Source organism: Lygodium microphyllum, chromosome 30, assembly GCF_053477565.2.
Source record: "Lygodium microphyllum isolate KBCC chromosome 30, Lygodium_microphyllum_v1.1.10, whole genome shotgun sequence".
In the NCBI taxonomy this organism is placed as follows: domain Eukaryota; kingdom Viridiplantae; phylum Streptophyta; class Polypodiopsida; order Schizaeales; family Lygodiaceae; genus Lygodium; species Lygodium microphyllum.
In genome coordinates this window covers 94,167,464-94,181,264 of record NC_141164.1, presented here as the reverse complement: position 1 = coordinate 94,181,264, position 13,801 = coordinate 94,167,464, and positions in this window count along the sequence as shown.

The window sequence follows — 13,801 nt, the reverse complement described above, 5'->3', positions numbered from 1 at the left end:
TGTACAACTGTATCCAGCTAATGTCGGTCACACACATAAAGATAGACTGACTGAAGAGTAATGGGAGCTTGATATTCTAAAAATTCTTAGAGTCAATCGACAAACTCAATTGATTTTTCCAATCTAAAAGTTCACAACACATTTGACTCACCATCAGAACCCCCACCAACTCTAAAATCGAAGCTTATCAAGTGATCACTTATGGAAAATGTATGCTCGAAAATCGAAGGCACCTTGCTTTTCTTTCCCGTGTCTCATATCTTGAGAAGTAGAAAGTCTTCACAAGTGTGGTAGTGAAGCAATGGGCTATGGAGGAGATGGGGGCTCTCGTAGCCACTGGACCTGAAAGAAGGTGGGTGAAACTGCTGCGTAGTATGGCGGTCTCCAGGAGGACTAATCGCCTTGTGAGGTAGAGCCTCCATTTACTCATGAGGACTTATTGCCTGTCGAATGCATCTTATGGCCTTAAGCATAGTAAATTGAATTGAGATAGAACAATCTCTATGGCCCACAAAGGAGAGGTAGCACAAGGAGTGCCTAGTGGAAGACATATATACTCTGATGGGGTAGAGAGTGAAGGTTGAAGTCGACCATCTTTAGGGTTGTAATCGTTCTTGCCGCAATAGGAGTACCCAAGAGATAGACAATCTATCGATGGTGTTGGTGGAGATGGCAACAAGCAGCTCAGCTCAGCTTGAGAGTATGCAGACAATAGAGAGAGTGTGTGATCAATGCTCGACACTTGATTAATTGAAAAGCATGTGACTCAAAGTACAAAGGACAACCCTTAGACTTTAGGATTGTGTAAGTGGCTTAAGGTGCGTTCACACATGGAAGTGTGTAATGTGTAATAAGTGACCAAATTGTGTAACATAAATACACAAATAAATAATAATGTGACTAAGGGAAAACATCTCTCTTATTACGAAGAGTAAAAAGTGCCCCGATGTCTTACATACAGATCACTGACACTCCTGTGTGAGATAGGCATGAGTAAAACCCAACAAACCCCTCTGGCATGAAAAGTGATCAACATACAAGGATCATCCAACAAAGGTGATCAAATTTAAAGCATTACGAAATGCTTCAAATTTGTTGCGAGGAAGAGCTTTGGTGAATATGTTAGCCACACTATTGTTGGTAAGGCAGTAGACAAGGTTTGATATCCCATGCATGTAGCCTCTCTCTGATAAAGTGATAATGTATCTTGATGTGTTTCGTGTGTGCATGAAACATTAGGTTCCATGCCACTGAAATGGCACTTTGATTGTTACTAAACAAAGGAGTAGGCTCCATAACAAATGCATTAAGATCAGCCTCCAGCAAATGTCTTGGCCATACACATTCAATTGTAGTAGTGAAGGCTACCTTGTATTCAACTTCACAAGACAATGTGGCAACAGTGGATTGTTTCTTGCTAAGCCAAGAAATGCAAGAAGGTCCAAGAAAGAAATAATTTCCACTTGTAGAGAAGAGAAACTTGGATGAACAAGAAGATGAAGGAATGAAATAATGAAATGAATCTAATACAAGGCTGTCGTAGCACAAAAGATGCCTTGGACCAGGGAGACAACCAAAGAAGCCTCTAAGTCTACAAATGTAGGGATGATAAGGTGTCACCTAGAGCAAGGAGACTACGATCAAAGAGGATCTTTTGTGTTTGTAGTGCAAGGATGATGACTAGTGATGCTTGAAAAAGGGAGACTGTCGTCGAAGGGTGAGGAGCCTCTGAGTCTATAAACACAAGCCTAAAGATCGACGCCAATTGTCTGATAGGGAGTCACGTCAATGGTGAAGGAGTTAGATTGAAAATGCAAATGTAGGCAGCCTCTAATGTTGATGTGTGGGGAAGAAGAAGGTCACCAACAGTAGTGGAGATCCCAGATGCCGCAAACGCAAATGCGTGGAGCCTTTTGACTGCAAAACACAAGGTGCAAGGGCTGCAAATCTAACACAAAGATGATGGAGAAAGTCGCCAAGAGATGGAGCCACCCAAACAACCAAATGTAAGCTAGCAATGCTGCCTGGAGGAGAAGAAGCTTATGCCATCTATCAAAAGCCAACACTAGGAGAAGTGTTATCGCTACCAGTAGAGGAGAAGACTAAGAAAGAGGGAGACTACCACTAAAACACAACCCTGATGATGGGGGCTAGCACCAAGCAATAGGAAATGATGGTGGTGGAAGGAGAGGAGAGAAAGAGAGATGATAGGTGACTAACAGAATAAATCAGTGGAGTGAGTAAGTGAAGAATAAATGCATGGTGTTGAATATACACATGCAAACAATTTGCAGTCTCGCTCATTAAACTCTCTTGAGCGACACTCCGACTCTCTTAGAAGGACCTAGAAATCCTTTTTGAAGTTGGAAACAAAAATCATAAATGGGAATGAAGGCCCTAAACTCTCTCAGAAGGCCCAAAAAAGAGAATAAAAGAAGAGTGAGGTGAAGAGAAGAAGATCCACCCTGTAATCTGAGAATGCCACCTAAAAGGGGACCTGTGAAGATAGTCAAGAGACCGAATGAGTAGTAGAACCTGAAACACAACCTCAAGTGAGAAGCCACTAGCTCTGTTACACCATGCCAACAGGAATATGAAGACCTAGTCATAAAGTTGATGATGAATATCCAAGGGCCTTGATCAAAGGTAGATCCACTAGATGTTGGGTTTCAATGGAGGTAAAATTGCTCGAAAGAGAGCCAAACCTCAAAAGTAAAAGATGGTGTGGGAAGAACTTCGAGCATATTAGGGTCTCCCTTTGAAACTCGAGGAGTAGAAGCCCCCTCTAAAGCTGAACAAAAAGGAGATGCCCCCCTTTGAGGGTGAAGGAAGGTGATCCCCCTCTGTATCCCCCTCTGAGAGAGATAGGGACTCCAACTCATGGATCAAAAACCCCAAGGTGTCTGCTAACAAAGAAAGTACTGCCAATCATGCCCAACAAGGTATCTAGGGCTCAAAAGTGGAAGTTGAAGAACGCCTAGAGATGCCTTCTTGAACTTGAGTAGAAGAGGGTGGGATAGAAGGAGGCTCAAGGTGAGTCGGGGGTGAGGAATGGTCCCAAGATCTTAGGAAGAATAAGAATACATATTTGATCATCATTACCAAATTGTGGAGGACGATTCGCAACTCATATCCAAAAAGCATTACAACAACCATGAGCTCAATTCCTTTGTATACTATGAAACTATGTGTAAAAAGCTTGGAGCAATAGCTATAGCTCAAGGAAAAGTAGAGGAATGGAACTCATTCAAGCAAAAATGGTAAGCCATTTGCATTGAGATGGCCCAAGCTAGATGTCAACTAATGACTAATGATGATAAAAGAAGAGCCATAAAGACTTTCCAAAGCAATTCAATGTACTTGGCACCCACTTGATTACTATCCTAAACTTCCCTTTAAATGACAGATTTTATAGCATCATTTACTAAATAACATACTCAAAGAGGAGGAGTTGCATATAGCCAATAGAATGGGCCAAGTAGACATGTTTTCAAATGTTATTGTTTGCATCTCACTCTTGGCTAGTGCTCTATACATACTAGATGTGTATGCTAACCTCCAATATAATCTAGCCTTCTATGACTAGCCAATTCCTCAAGCTGGGTGAATTTGTAATACAACACCCATTCTTCTGTACATAAATAAGAAACCATTATTTTAACTAGTGAAAAATAATCCCGTAACTATAGAAAACATTGCGCTTTTGTTGGTGAAGGGTATCAAACTAAACATTGAACTAAAGCCACAAATTTGAGCCACAATTATTCGTAAAATTATTTGTAGGTGTACTTTTAGAACTCAATCCATCTTCATTTATGTGTAACTCCTTGGTTCTTGTGTACACTCTTACACTTGGCAGACCCTTCCTTCCCCCTTCATAACTTGTACTGCATGTACCAGATATCCCGGTCGCAGTGCTTTAATCACCCCATTAAGTGATGCACTAAGAATACTAGTCTCTAAATGGTCTCATGGCCATGCTAGATCATCATCAACACTTAAAGAAAATTGAGTCATTAATTTATTCACATAAATTTACTAAATAGAGAATGTGTAATGAGCAATCAATTTAGTAACATCCCTCTAGCTTCTAAATAGTTGACCTCAACTGTAGAGGGATACATAGTCCTTAAGAAGATCTGGAAAGTCTTGTAGTTCTCTCTCAGTCATAAACTGAGGGTCCAATGTGGGATAATTCTTAAACTTAACCGGATACTTCCATAATACCTTACTTGACCTTAGAGTATTTTCATGATGGTGTAAAATTCTTTTAGGCACAAGTAACTCTTTTGTTTCTTCTATGTCATGTAAATCTTCCTTGATTAGTTCCATTGAAGGTTCTCCAATATAGGGACATAGCAAACTTATATGGAAAGCATTATGAATGTTCCAATGACTTGGTAGATCCAAATAAAAAGTCACATCGTTTATCTTATCAATGATGACAATGCTTATCAACTTTGCATTTATGCTTCTTTTGTGTCCTTTGGATAGTAGCTTTTACTTGAGTGAAAGTTGTATCAATGTCTCTAACAAACTCATCTGCCACAAAGATCTTATCCTTCGTAAGAAGAATGGGTGGTAAATGAGATTTACCATAGGTGATCTCAAAGGGTGCTTTACCAGTACTAGAGTGCACCGTGTTATTATATGCAAACTCTACTAAAGACAAATACTTTTCCCATTCTCTTTGATTATCACAGACATAGGATTTCAAAAGATCCAGAATAGTAGAATTGGCTCTTTCACTCTGCCCATCTTTCAAAAGATCCAAAATAGTAGAATTGGCTCTTTCACTCTGCCCATCTTTCAAAAGATCCAGAATAGTAGAATTGGCTCTTTCACTCTGCCCATCTATTTGAGGATGATAAGCGGATGAAAACTTTAATCGAGTCCTTGAAAGGGAGCGACAGATCGAAGGTTGGAATCAAGAGCTATGGCGGGAGAGCAAGAGCAAGAAAGGGAGAGACTAGAAATGGGAACTCCAACAGTCACAATGTGTGACCGGGCCTTCCTTTATTCAAACTGTCACTAAAAGAATAAATAATAAAGTGACGGTGACGGGCGCCCGCCACCTGCAGTGTGCAGTGGCAATGACCGTCAGTGTAGTAATACACGGGCGGCTAGGCAGAGGTGCCTTTACCCCTAACAACCTCCCACTTAAAGGTGAATCTGCCCCAGTGAGGAGTGAAAAGAAAAGGAAAAAAGACAGTACAACATGTACACATGTACAACAGGATGAGGAAAGACGCCATCTCATCCCACGCCCATCAACCTCCCGAGGAAGGCAAAGCGCTCTGTAGAGAGGCTTTTCGTGAGCAGATCTGCAGGATTCTGGTTAGTCGAGATCTTGACAAGATCAACAGACTCGTCCTCAATGACCCCACGTATGAAGTGATACCTCACCTCAATGTGTTTCGTCTTCGCATGGAAGACCGGCTGAATAGCACTCATAGAATCCGAATGCAGTGTAGGGATATCATCAATACCAAGGTCAACAACTAAACGACCCAACCAAATGGCCTCCTTGCAAGCCTCAATGGCTGCAACATACTCGGCCTCTGTAGTAGAAAGGGCCATACATTTCTGCACCCTGGACATCCAAGAAACAGCACCTCCAGCATAGGCGAATACATAGCCGGAAGTGGACTTCCTACTATTTGCATGTCCTGCATAATCAGAGTCAGTGTACCCCACGACTCCTGTATCCTGGCTGCCATAGCATATGCACATATCTGCAGTGCCTTTCAGGTACCTCATGATACCCTTCACGACATCCCAATGCTTCTTGCCAGGTGTAGTCATATAGTATGCCATAACACCAACTGCAAAGGCAATATCTAGATGAGTGGCTATCATGGCATACATAAGATTGCCCACTGCGGATGCATAGGGAATCTTGGCCATCTCGGCCTTCTGCTCTTTTGTCTGCAGACAATTAGCCTGTGATACCTTCACATAAGAAGGCAATGGACAACCAATAGGCTTTACGTCCTGCATGCGGAAGCGCTCAAGGAATTTATGAACGTACTCCCTCTATGACAAGTAGAGGAGTCCCTAATGCCTGTCGCGTGTAATGCGCATACCAAGTATGTGAGCGGCCTGTCCCATATCTTTCATCTCAAAGCTCTTCTTGAGCTGAGCCTTAAGAGCATCTAGCTCATCATGAGCTTTCCCTGCTATCAACATATCATCCACATAGAGTACCAAAATCAATAAAGAACCATCAAGAGCTTTTTCGTGTAAAGACACGGATCCATAGCACTCCGGTTGTAGCCCTGTGAGTACATAAAGGCATCAAACTTATGATACCACTCCCTAGGTGCCTGTTTCAAGCCATAAAGACTTTTCTTCAATTTGCACACTAGGTGCTCCCTGCCAGGTTCTGCAAAACCCTTAGGCTGCTCCATATAAATCTCATCATGCAAGTCCCCATGTAAGAAAGACGTCTTGACATCCATCTGGTATAAATCCAAGTCAAGCTGAGCAACCAAAGCCAAGACTAAGTGCAAGGTGGTCATCTTAACCACAGGAGAAAAGACCTCATCAAAGTCCACACCATGCTCCTGCTTAAAACCCTTTGCTACCAATCTAGCCTTGTATGCCAGCTTGGGGTGTCCAGGGGTACTTTTTAGCTTGTACACCCACTTGCATGGCAAAGCCTTCTTGCCTATAGGAAAGGAAACTAAATCCCAAGTGTCATTCTTATGCAGGGAGTCTATCTTAGACTGCATAGCCCTCTCCCAGGAGTGACTTTCACCCTTGCGTATAGCCTCATCATAAGTGAAAGGCTCTCCTGCATTTGTAACCAAGACATAATGCATCGAGGGCTGAAATCTATCTGGTGGACGTCTATCTCTAGTAGACCATCTCACGGTAGGCTCTGCTGCTCGCGCAACTGCTTGTCCAACGCCCTGACCATGAGCATCTACTGCAGCTGTAGGGTGTCCAGCTGGCTGTGCGTGAGCTCTTGGCTCCTCTTGAAATATGACCATGCGGATCTCAACAACTCTCTCAGGTTGCCTATGCATCTTGTCTTCATGGAAGACTACATCATGACTGCGGATGACTTTCCGCACTTGCAGATCCTAGAGACAGTAACCCATCTCGCCTGCATCCTCACCAAGGAAAATGCATTTGACACTCTTGGGATCCAGCTTACTTCTCTTGTCCCTGGGCACATGGCAAAATGCCTCACATCCAAAGACATGGAGATGCACATAAGAGGGAGGTTTTCCAGTCCGTACCTCCTCTGCAACCTGGAAATCCAAACCACTAGAGGGTGATTTGTTTATGACATGTGCAGCTGTACTAACTGCCTCAGCCCAAAAGCTCTGTGGCAGGCTTGCATGACTAAGCATACTATGTACATGCTCCTGGATGGTTCTATTCATCTGTTTAGCCAAACCATTCTGGGGGGGATGTAGGGGGCGGTCAACTGATAGTTAGTACCCCTCTCATCACATAACTGCTCAAAAGTACATGAGACATACTCACCCCCATTATCTGTCCTTAGGCATTTTAGCCTATACCCAGACTGGTTCTCAACCAATGCAAGCCATCTCTGAAACACAGCCAAGACATCGGATTTCAGCTTAATGAGATAAGCCCAAACTTTTCGTGAAAAATCATCTATGAACGTAACAAAATACTTTGCACCACCCATTGACTGACAAGGCACGGGCCCACAGACATTCGAATGTACCAATGCCAAGGGCTCACTCATGCATGGCCTACCAGACTTCTTATGCGTAGACCTAGTCTACCTACCATAAAGACAATGCTCACATGAATCAAAACATGCATAATCAGGGGGCGGTAAGTATTGCAAACTAGAAAGCATTTTCATTCCCTTCAAAGACATATGGCCCAAACGGGCATGCCAAAGAGATACATGTGGGATAAAACCCACAGACAAAACATGATCAAGGGAAGAAGCTGATACAATCAAGGGGTAAAGACTGCCAGCCTTGGCACCTCTCGCAATCACAAGTCTGCCACGAGTGATCTTCCATGCAGAGTCTCCAAAAGATACATGATAACCTGCGTCATCAAGCTGTCCAGTTAACATGAGACTGCGTGTCAAAGCAGGTACATGACGTACATCCTGCATAACAAAACTGCTGCCAGAAGGAAACTGCAGCCTAACCTCACCAATGCCCACAATATCAAGAGAGTTGTCATCACCCAAGCGCATAGTACCCGAAACAGTACGGTATGAATGAAACCACTCTTGGCAAGGTGTCACATGAAAGGACGCACCTGAGTCCAAGAGCCAACATTGTGCATACATAGAGTGTATCTCTATCATCTATGAAGCACTAGAAGAAGCAGTAAGGATATAATCATCATCATCAACATCCTTAGGCTGCATAACATTGATCTCTTGAATTTTAACACTGGACTTTGTAGGCACTATGCTGTGATCACAAGACTTATCTTGCACTTTGTCTTTCCCCTTATCTTTGTGCCTTTCATTGCGCAGTTCATGGCATTGTGGCCTAATATGGCCCTTTTTCCCACAATGGTGACAAGTAACATCTGCATTCCTGCCATGGGATTTGCTACGTGACTTCCCACGAGACTTGGACCGAAATTTTTGAGAATCCCGTCCACGGCCACTGCCACTACCACTGCCATGCTTTCCATATCCATCATTCATGCCTCTAACTGTCATAGCATGCGACACACGAGAGACATCCAAATTCTTACGGTTAACCTCTTTTTGCAGAAGAGCACTCTCAACATCAGACAATTTCAAGCTAGCAGTAGAGGCACATAATGCAGTGCGGAATGCATCCCATGACTCATTAAGAGTACCAAGCAAGAAAAGAGGAGTGATATCCTCTGCAAAATTGATGTCGTGCGAAGTCAAGTTCTTGAGTATAGCATGGAACTAGCTCAAGTGAGCAGACATAGTCACATTCTCCTTCATGCGTAGATCCATAAGCTGCTTCAGCCACCAATACATTTGACTCGCTAGACTTTTCTTGTCATAGAGATTCTTGATTTTATTCCACAACTGCCATGCACTCTGTTCTTCCTCAAATATATTGTAGTGAACATGTTCTGTGAGAGACAATACAATGGTGGACTTGCATAACTCATCAAGCTCAAGCCTTTCCTCATCTGGCATAGTTGTAGATGGATGCCCGCTTAACCTCAAAGGTTTGATCTACGATTTTTGCACTAACACTTGCCAAATCTAGCTCTTCCAATAAGAGTAATTTGTGCCATCAAGCTTATTGATGTTGAAAATAGCATGATCAGTGGATGAACTTGCCATAATGCAGGCTGGAAGATTATAGATAGTTCAAAATTGCTTGCTATTTACTGCAGAAAATGACAAAAAAATCACAAAAATCGAGGAAAAATGGCAAGGAAAGTGGAACCAAAACTGCTGCCCACCAAGTACTAGTGAAAGTACATCATTTCAGAGTGTTTCGGCATGAAAAATCCATGTCAGTCCATACATATATGCTTGTTGTAATAAATTTTAGATTTCAGTAAAAGAGAGCTAAAAGTGCCAAAATCGGATCCCAAGGCAATCAGATATTGCCAAGACCAGAGCCGACATCATGCGGGTATAGCATAAGCATATGACGATCGATAAGCATGAATCCAACACCCAAGTATGTCATACAAACATCTGCCAGTGAGTAGACACACTCCCAGTAAACGGGGCAAAGTGTTCATACCACTACCAAAACTTGACACAAGTAGATGTTAGTTCACAAAGATATGGATCCAAAACTGAGACTTAGCTCATAAGCATACAGTGAACCAAGACATATGATGTATCATCCCAAAAGGTAATAAGTCCCAAAGTCTTAAGTGTCTGTAACTGCTCAATGGCATGTAACGGCTCAATGTATAAAAGTACCGTCTGCTCAATGTCTGATAAGCATAGCACAAAAGTTATATGTATGAGCTCAAGAGCTCAAGCCAAGGCAAGACATAGTGCCAATGACATAAGTTAAGACAATACATCAATAGTACATCCCGAACATGTAGGCAATAGAGCATCTATATGTAACATCCGTAAGCATGTAAGATATCAAATACATCCCAATCCAAACTCTGACAAGCCAAATAACATCCAAGACTACTCCAGATAATCCAAAATGCATCCAAGGTGGAGCTTCAATGAGCACTCAAGCTCAACGTATGCATAGGGTAATCAACCGTGACATGAGCATAAAGCCGTAGGCAACGGGTATGCATAAACCCAAGAAGCATCACTGTCAAAGCATATATCAATGTCAATAAGTGCGGGCTGAAATAAACTCAAGCTTCCAAAGGCATCCGGATTCAATGACAAGCTCAAAGTCGTCCCTCGATGATCAATACATCATAGCATAACCCAAGACATACATCCGGAACCAATAGGCATATGTCAAAGCATGAAAGATAGCTTCAGTCCAAGAGTATTCAGCATGCATTTACTATTATAAACTGTGTATTTCTAGCCCCAAAATTAGGCCAAAATCATAGCATTACATGTAGCTTCAATCCCCCAATCAAACGGGATGCAATAGGCATCAAACCGGTTATGTAGTCATGCCCAAACAAGCATAGGTATACAAATACATGCTGTCTCAGACCTGAAATCTGTTGCAGAATATTCTGTCATCAAAATTTGGCAAAATCCAACATCACCATCGCATCCGGAGCGTGCCAAAACCCCAACTTAGACTCTTACCTTGCCTAAATCGGGTTCCGAATGCCCGAGATATGACAAAAAAAGTGATTTTTGGGCTAGATTTTGAAACATGCACAAAAAAAAAAACGTGAGCTGGCTGGGCAGGTCTGCTGTCCCACGTGTCAACAATGGGGCCCAAAGGGGGCACAAATGAGGGCCAAAGAAGGCCTACACCAAGCCTCAGCAAGCCTTGATAGGCTAGAAGCAAGATCCAGGTGAAGGAAGCTCCAAGAGGTGTGAGCTATGGCTGCCCACAACTTGTTTACAGCCTGTGAAACCTGAGAACTGAAGTAAACCCTGAAGAAAATGATCAAATACAGAGTCGATGCCTCAAGGATCATGAGCTACATGCTCCAATATATGAGAAAGAGCTTATGGCGGTGGTATATGCTCTTCAAGTATGGAAACACTATTTACTTGGTGCAGATTTTGTTATTAAAACATATCACCAAAGTTTAAGATATTTCCTCACTCAGAAGAAGATCTCAGAGAAACAAATGCATTGGGAAATTTTTTTATCTATGTTTCATTCCTTCACATATCCGGAACTAAGAATGTGGTAGCAGATGCTCTATCACAACAACCTCGAGTGAATGCAATCACAATTGTTTACCATAATGAGTTCATGGATTTACCCAAAATGTATGCAATTGATTCCGACTTCTCAACCATATGGGATCAACTTAACTTAGGTTAGTCGATTACACCTTACTCGATTCGAGATGGTTATTTGTATCATCATCAAGCAATTTGTGTAGCATTACCATTGCAACACAAGGTAATGGATGAAGCACACGCATCTCCATATATTGGACATGGGGGTACTCTACCCACTACTCAAGCATTGGAAAGATATTGCTTTTGGCCCACTCCTAGAGCTGACATTGAAAGATATGTCCACGAGTGCAAGATATGCCAAAAAGTAAAGTATGACAGGCATAAACCACTGGTCTACTGAAGCCATTACCTATCCCCAATGAGCCTTGGGAAAGTATAGCCATGGACTTTATCATGGAGCTTCCTCGCACACAAGCAGGAAACAATGCAATCTGGACTATCATTGATAGATTCAGTAAGCAAGCACACTTTATACCTATGAGAAAGACAATCAAATTTGATCATATGGCTAAGCTATTCATTGCTCATATTTTCAAGCATCATAGCATGCCTAAGTCCATTATAAGTGATCGAGATCCCTGCATGACCAGCCTCTTTTGGCAAGCTCTCTTTGAGAACCTTAGGACTGCTGGGGGTAAAGGCGCCTCTGCCTAGCCGCCCGTGTATTACTACACTGACAGTCACCGCCACTACACACTGCACATGGTGGGCGCCCATCACCGTCACTTTATTCTTTATTCTTTTAGTGACAGTTTGAATAAAGGAAGGCCCGGTCACACATTGTGACTGTTGGAGTTTTCATATCTAGTCTCTCCCTTTCTTGCTCTTGCTCTCTCGCCATAGCTCTCGAGTCCAACCTTTGATCCATCACTCCCTTTCAATTGGTATCAGAGCTTTGCTTTTCGACTCTTGAGCTTGGTTCATGGCATTCTCAGCATCCCATTGACTCCCTACTTGCATTGGGTCTCCTTCCCGGCAAACATATCCGACTCCTTCGAGCTCCTGTCACTCCCCGGCTTCCCGAGCACCTTCAAGGCATTGTTGGGCACCTTCAAGGCATTACATCAGATGCATGATGCTCTTGGTTAAGCACAACTCCAATGCAATCCCCAGAAGCATCGTAGTGAACTTCAAAAGGTTTTTGAAGATCCAAAACTATGATAACTAGTTCTTGAGTCACAAGAAACTTAATTCTTTCAAAGGCATGTAGTTGCCTTGATCCCCAACGAAAAGGCATTCGCTTCTTAGTAAGGTCATGTAGAGGAGATGCAACATACACAAAACCTTGTATGAACCTCCTGTAGTATGAACATAGACCCAAGAAACTTCTAACTTCATGTACAGAAGTAGGTGTAGGCCATTTGACAATGGCCCGAATCTTCTCAGGATCCATTCTCACTAGATTGTGAGAAACAATATTGCCCAAGTAATGAATTTCCAAAAGGAAAATTTCATTCTTATTAGCATTGACTTGTAGTCTATACTTGCAAAGCTCTTGAAAAATAATAGATAGATGTTTTCTATGCTCTTCTCTAGATCATGAAAATATTAGAATGTCATCAAAGAAGACACCTGTGAACTTTGAGTGAGGTCTGAAAATTCTCTCCATCATTTGATTGAATGTGGCGGGTGCATTAGTCAAACCAAATGGCATGACTAAGAACTCATATAGTCCAAATGTTGTATGAAAAGCTGTCTTATGAACATCTTCAGGTGTATCCATATCCGGTGATAGTTGCTCATGAGATCAATGCGACTAAATATACTAGCCCCTTGCAACTTATCCAAGATATCATCTATCCTTGGGATAGAAAAATGATTCTTGATTGTGATATTGTTCAAAGATTTGTAGTCTATGCACATACAGAAAGAAATGTCTTTCTTTTGAGCAAGTAAGACTGGAGAGTAGTATGGAGAAGAGCTAGGTTAAACTAAGACTTTTTTCAACAGTTCGTTTACTTGTTTTAGGATCTCCTCTTACCAACTTGCACTTACTCGATAAGGCGGTTGGTTAGGTGGTGAATTGCTTGGGATAAGATCAATTGTGTGATCTTCTGAGCGCTTAGGAGGTAACTCTCCTGGGAGTGAATCACCAAAACAATATTCAGGTGTTTAACAAAATCATGTCTGGCTTGATCAATTAAAGAGAGGGGTTCTTTTAAAGCCTGAGACTTAGAAGCATTAGTTGGTATTGTGTGTTCATTAGAGGCATCAAGTGCCCTCGAATCATTAGCTTCTTTTGACTCTTTCACAAAAATCATGTACGCAAAAATAGCTTTCTTCATTTCTTTAGAAATGCTAACATGACTAACCATTGGCACATGCTGATCTCCAATATTAGCAATGCATATTATGTTCCGACCCTTGAATTGAAATGCAAGGGTCTTCTTAACAAAATCAGAAAGAGGTCTAATCTTGTAATGCCAAGGCATACCTAAGATAACATTACAGTTACTGATGGGTGCAAATAGAAAAGATTCT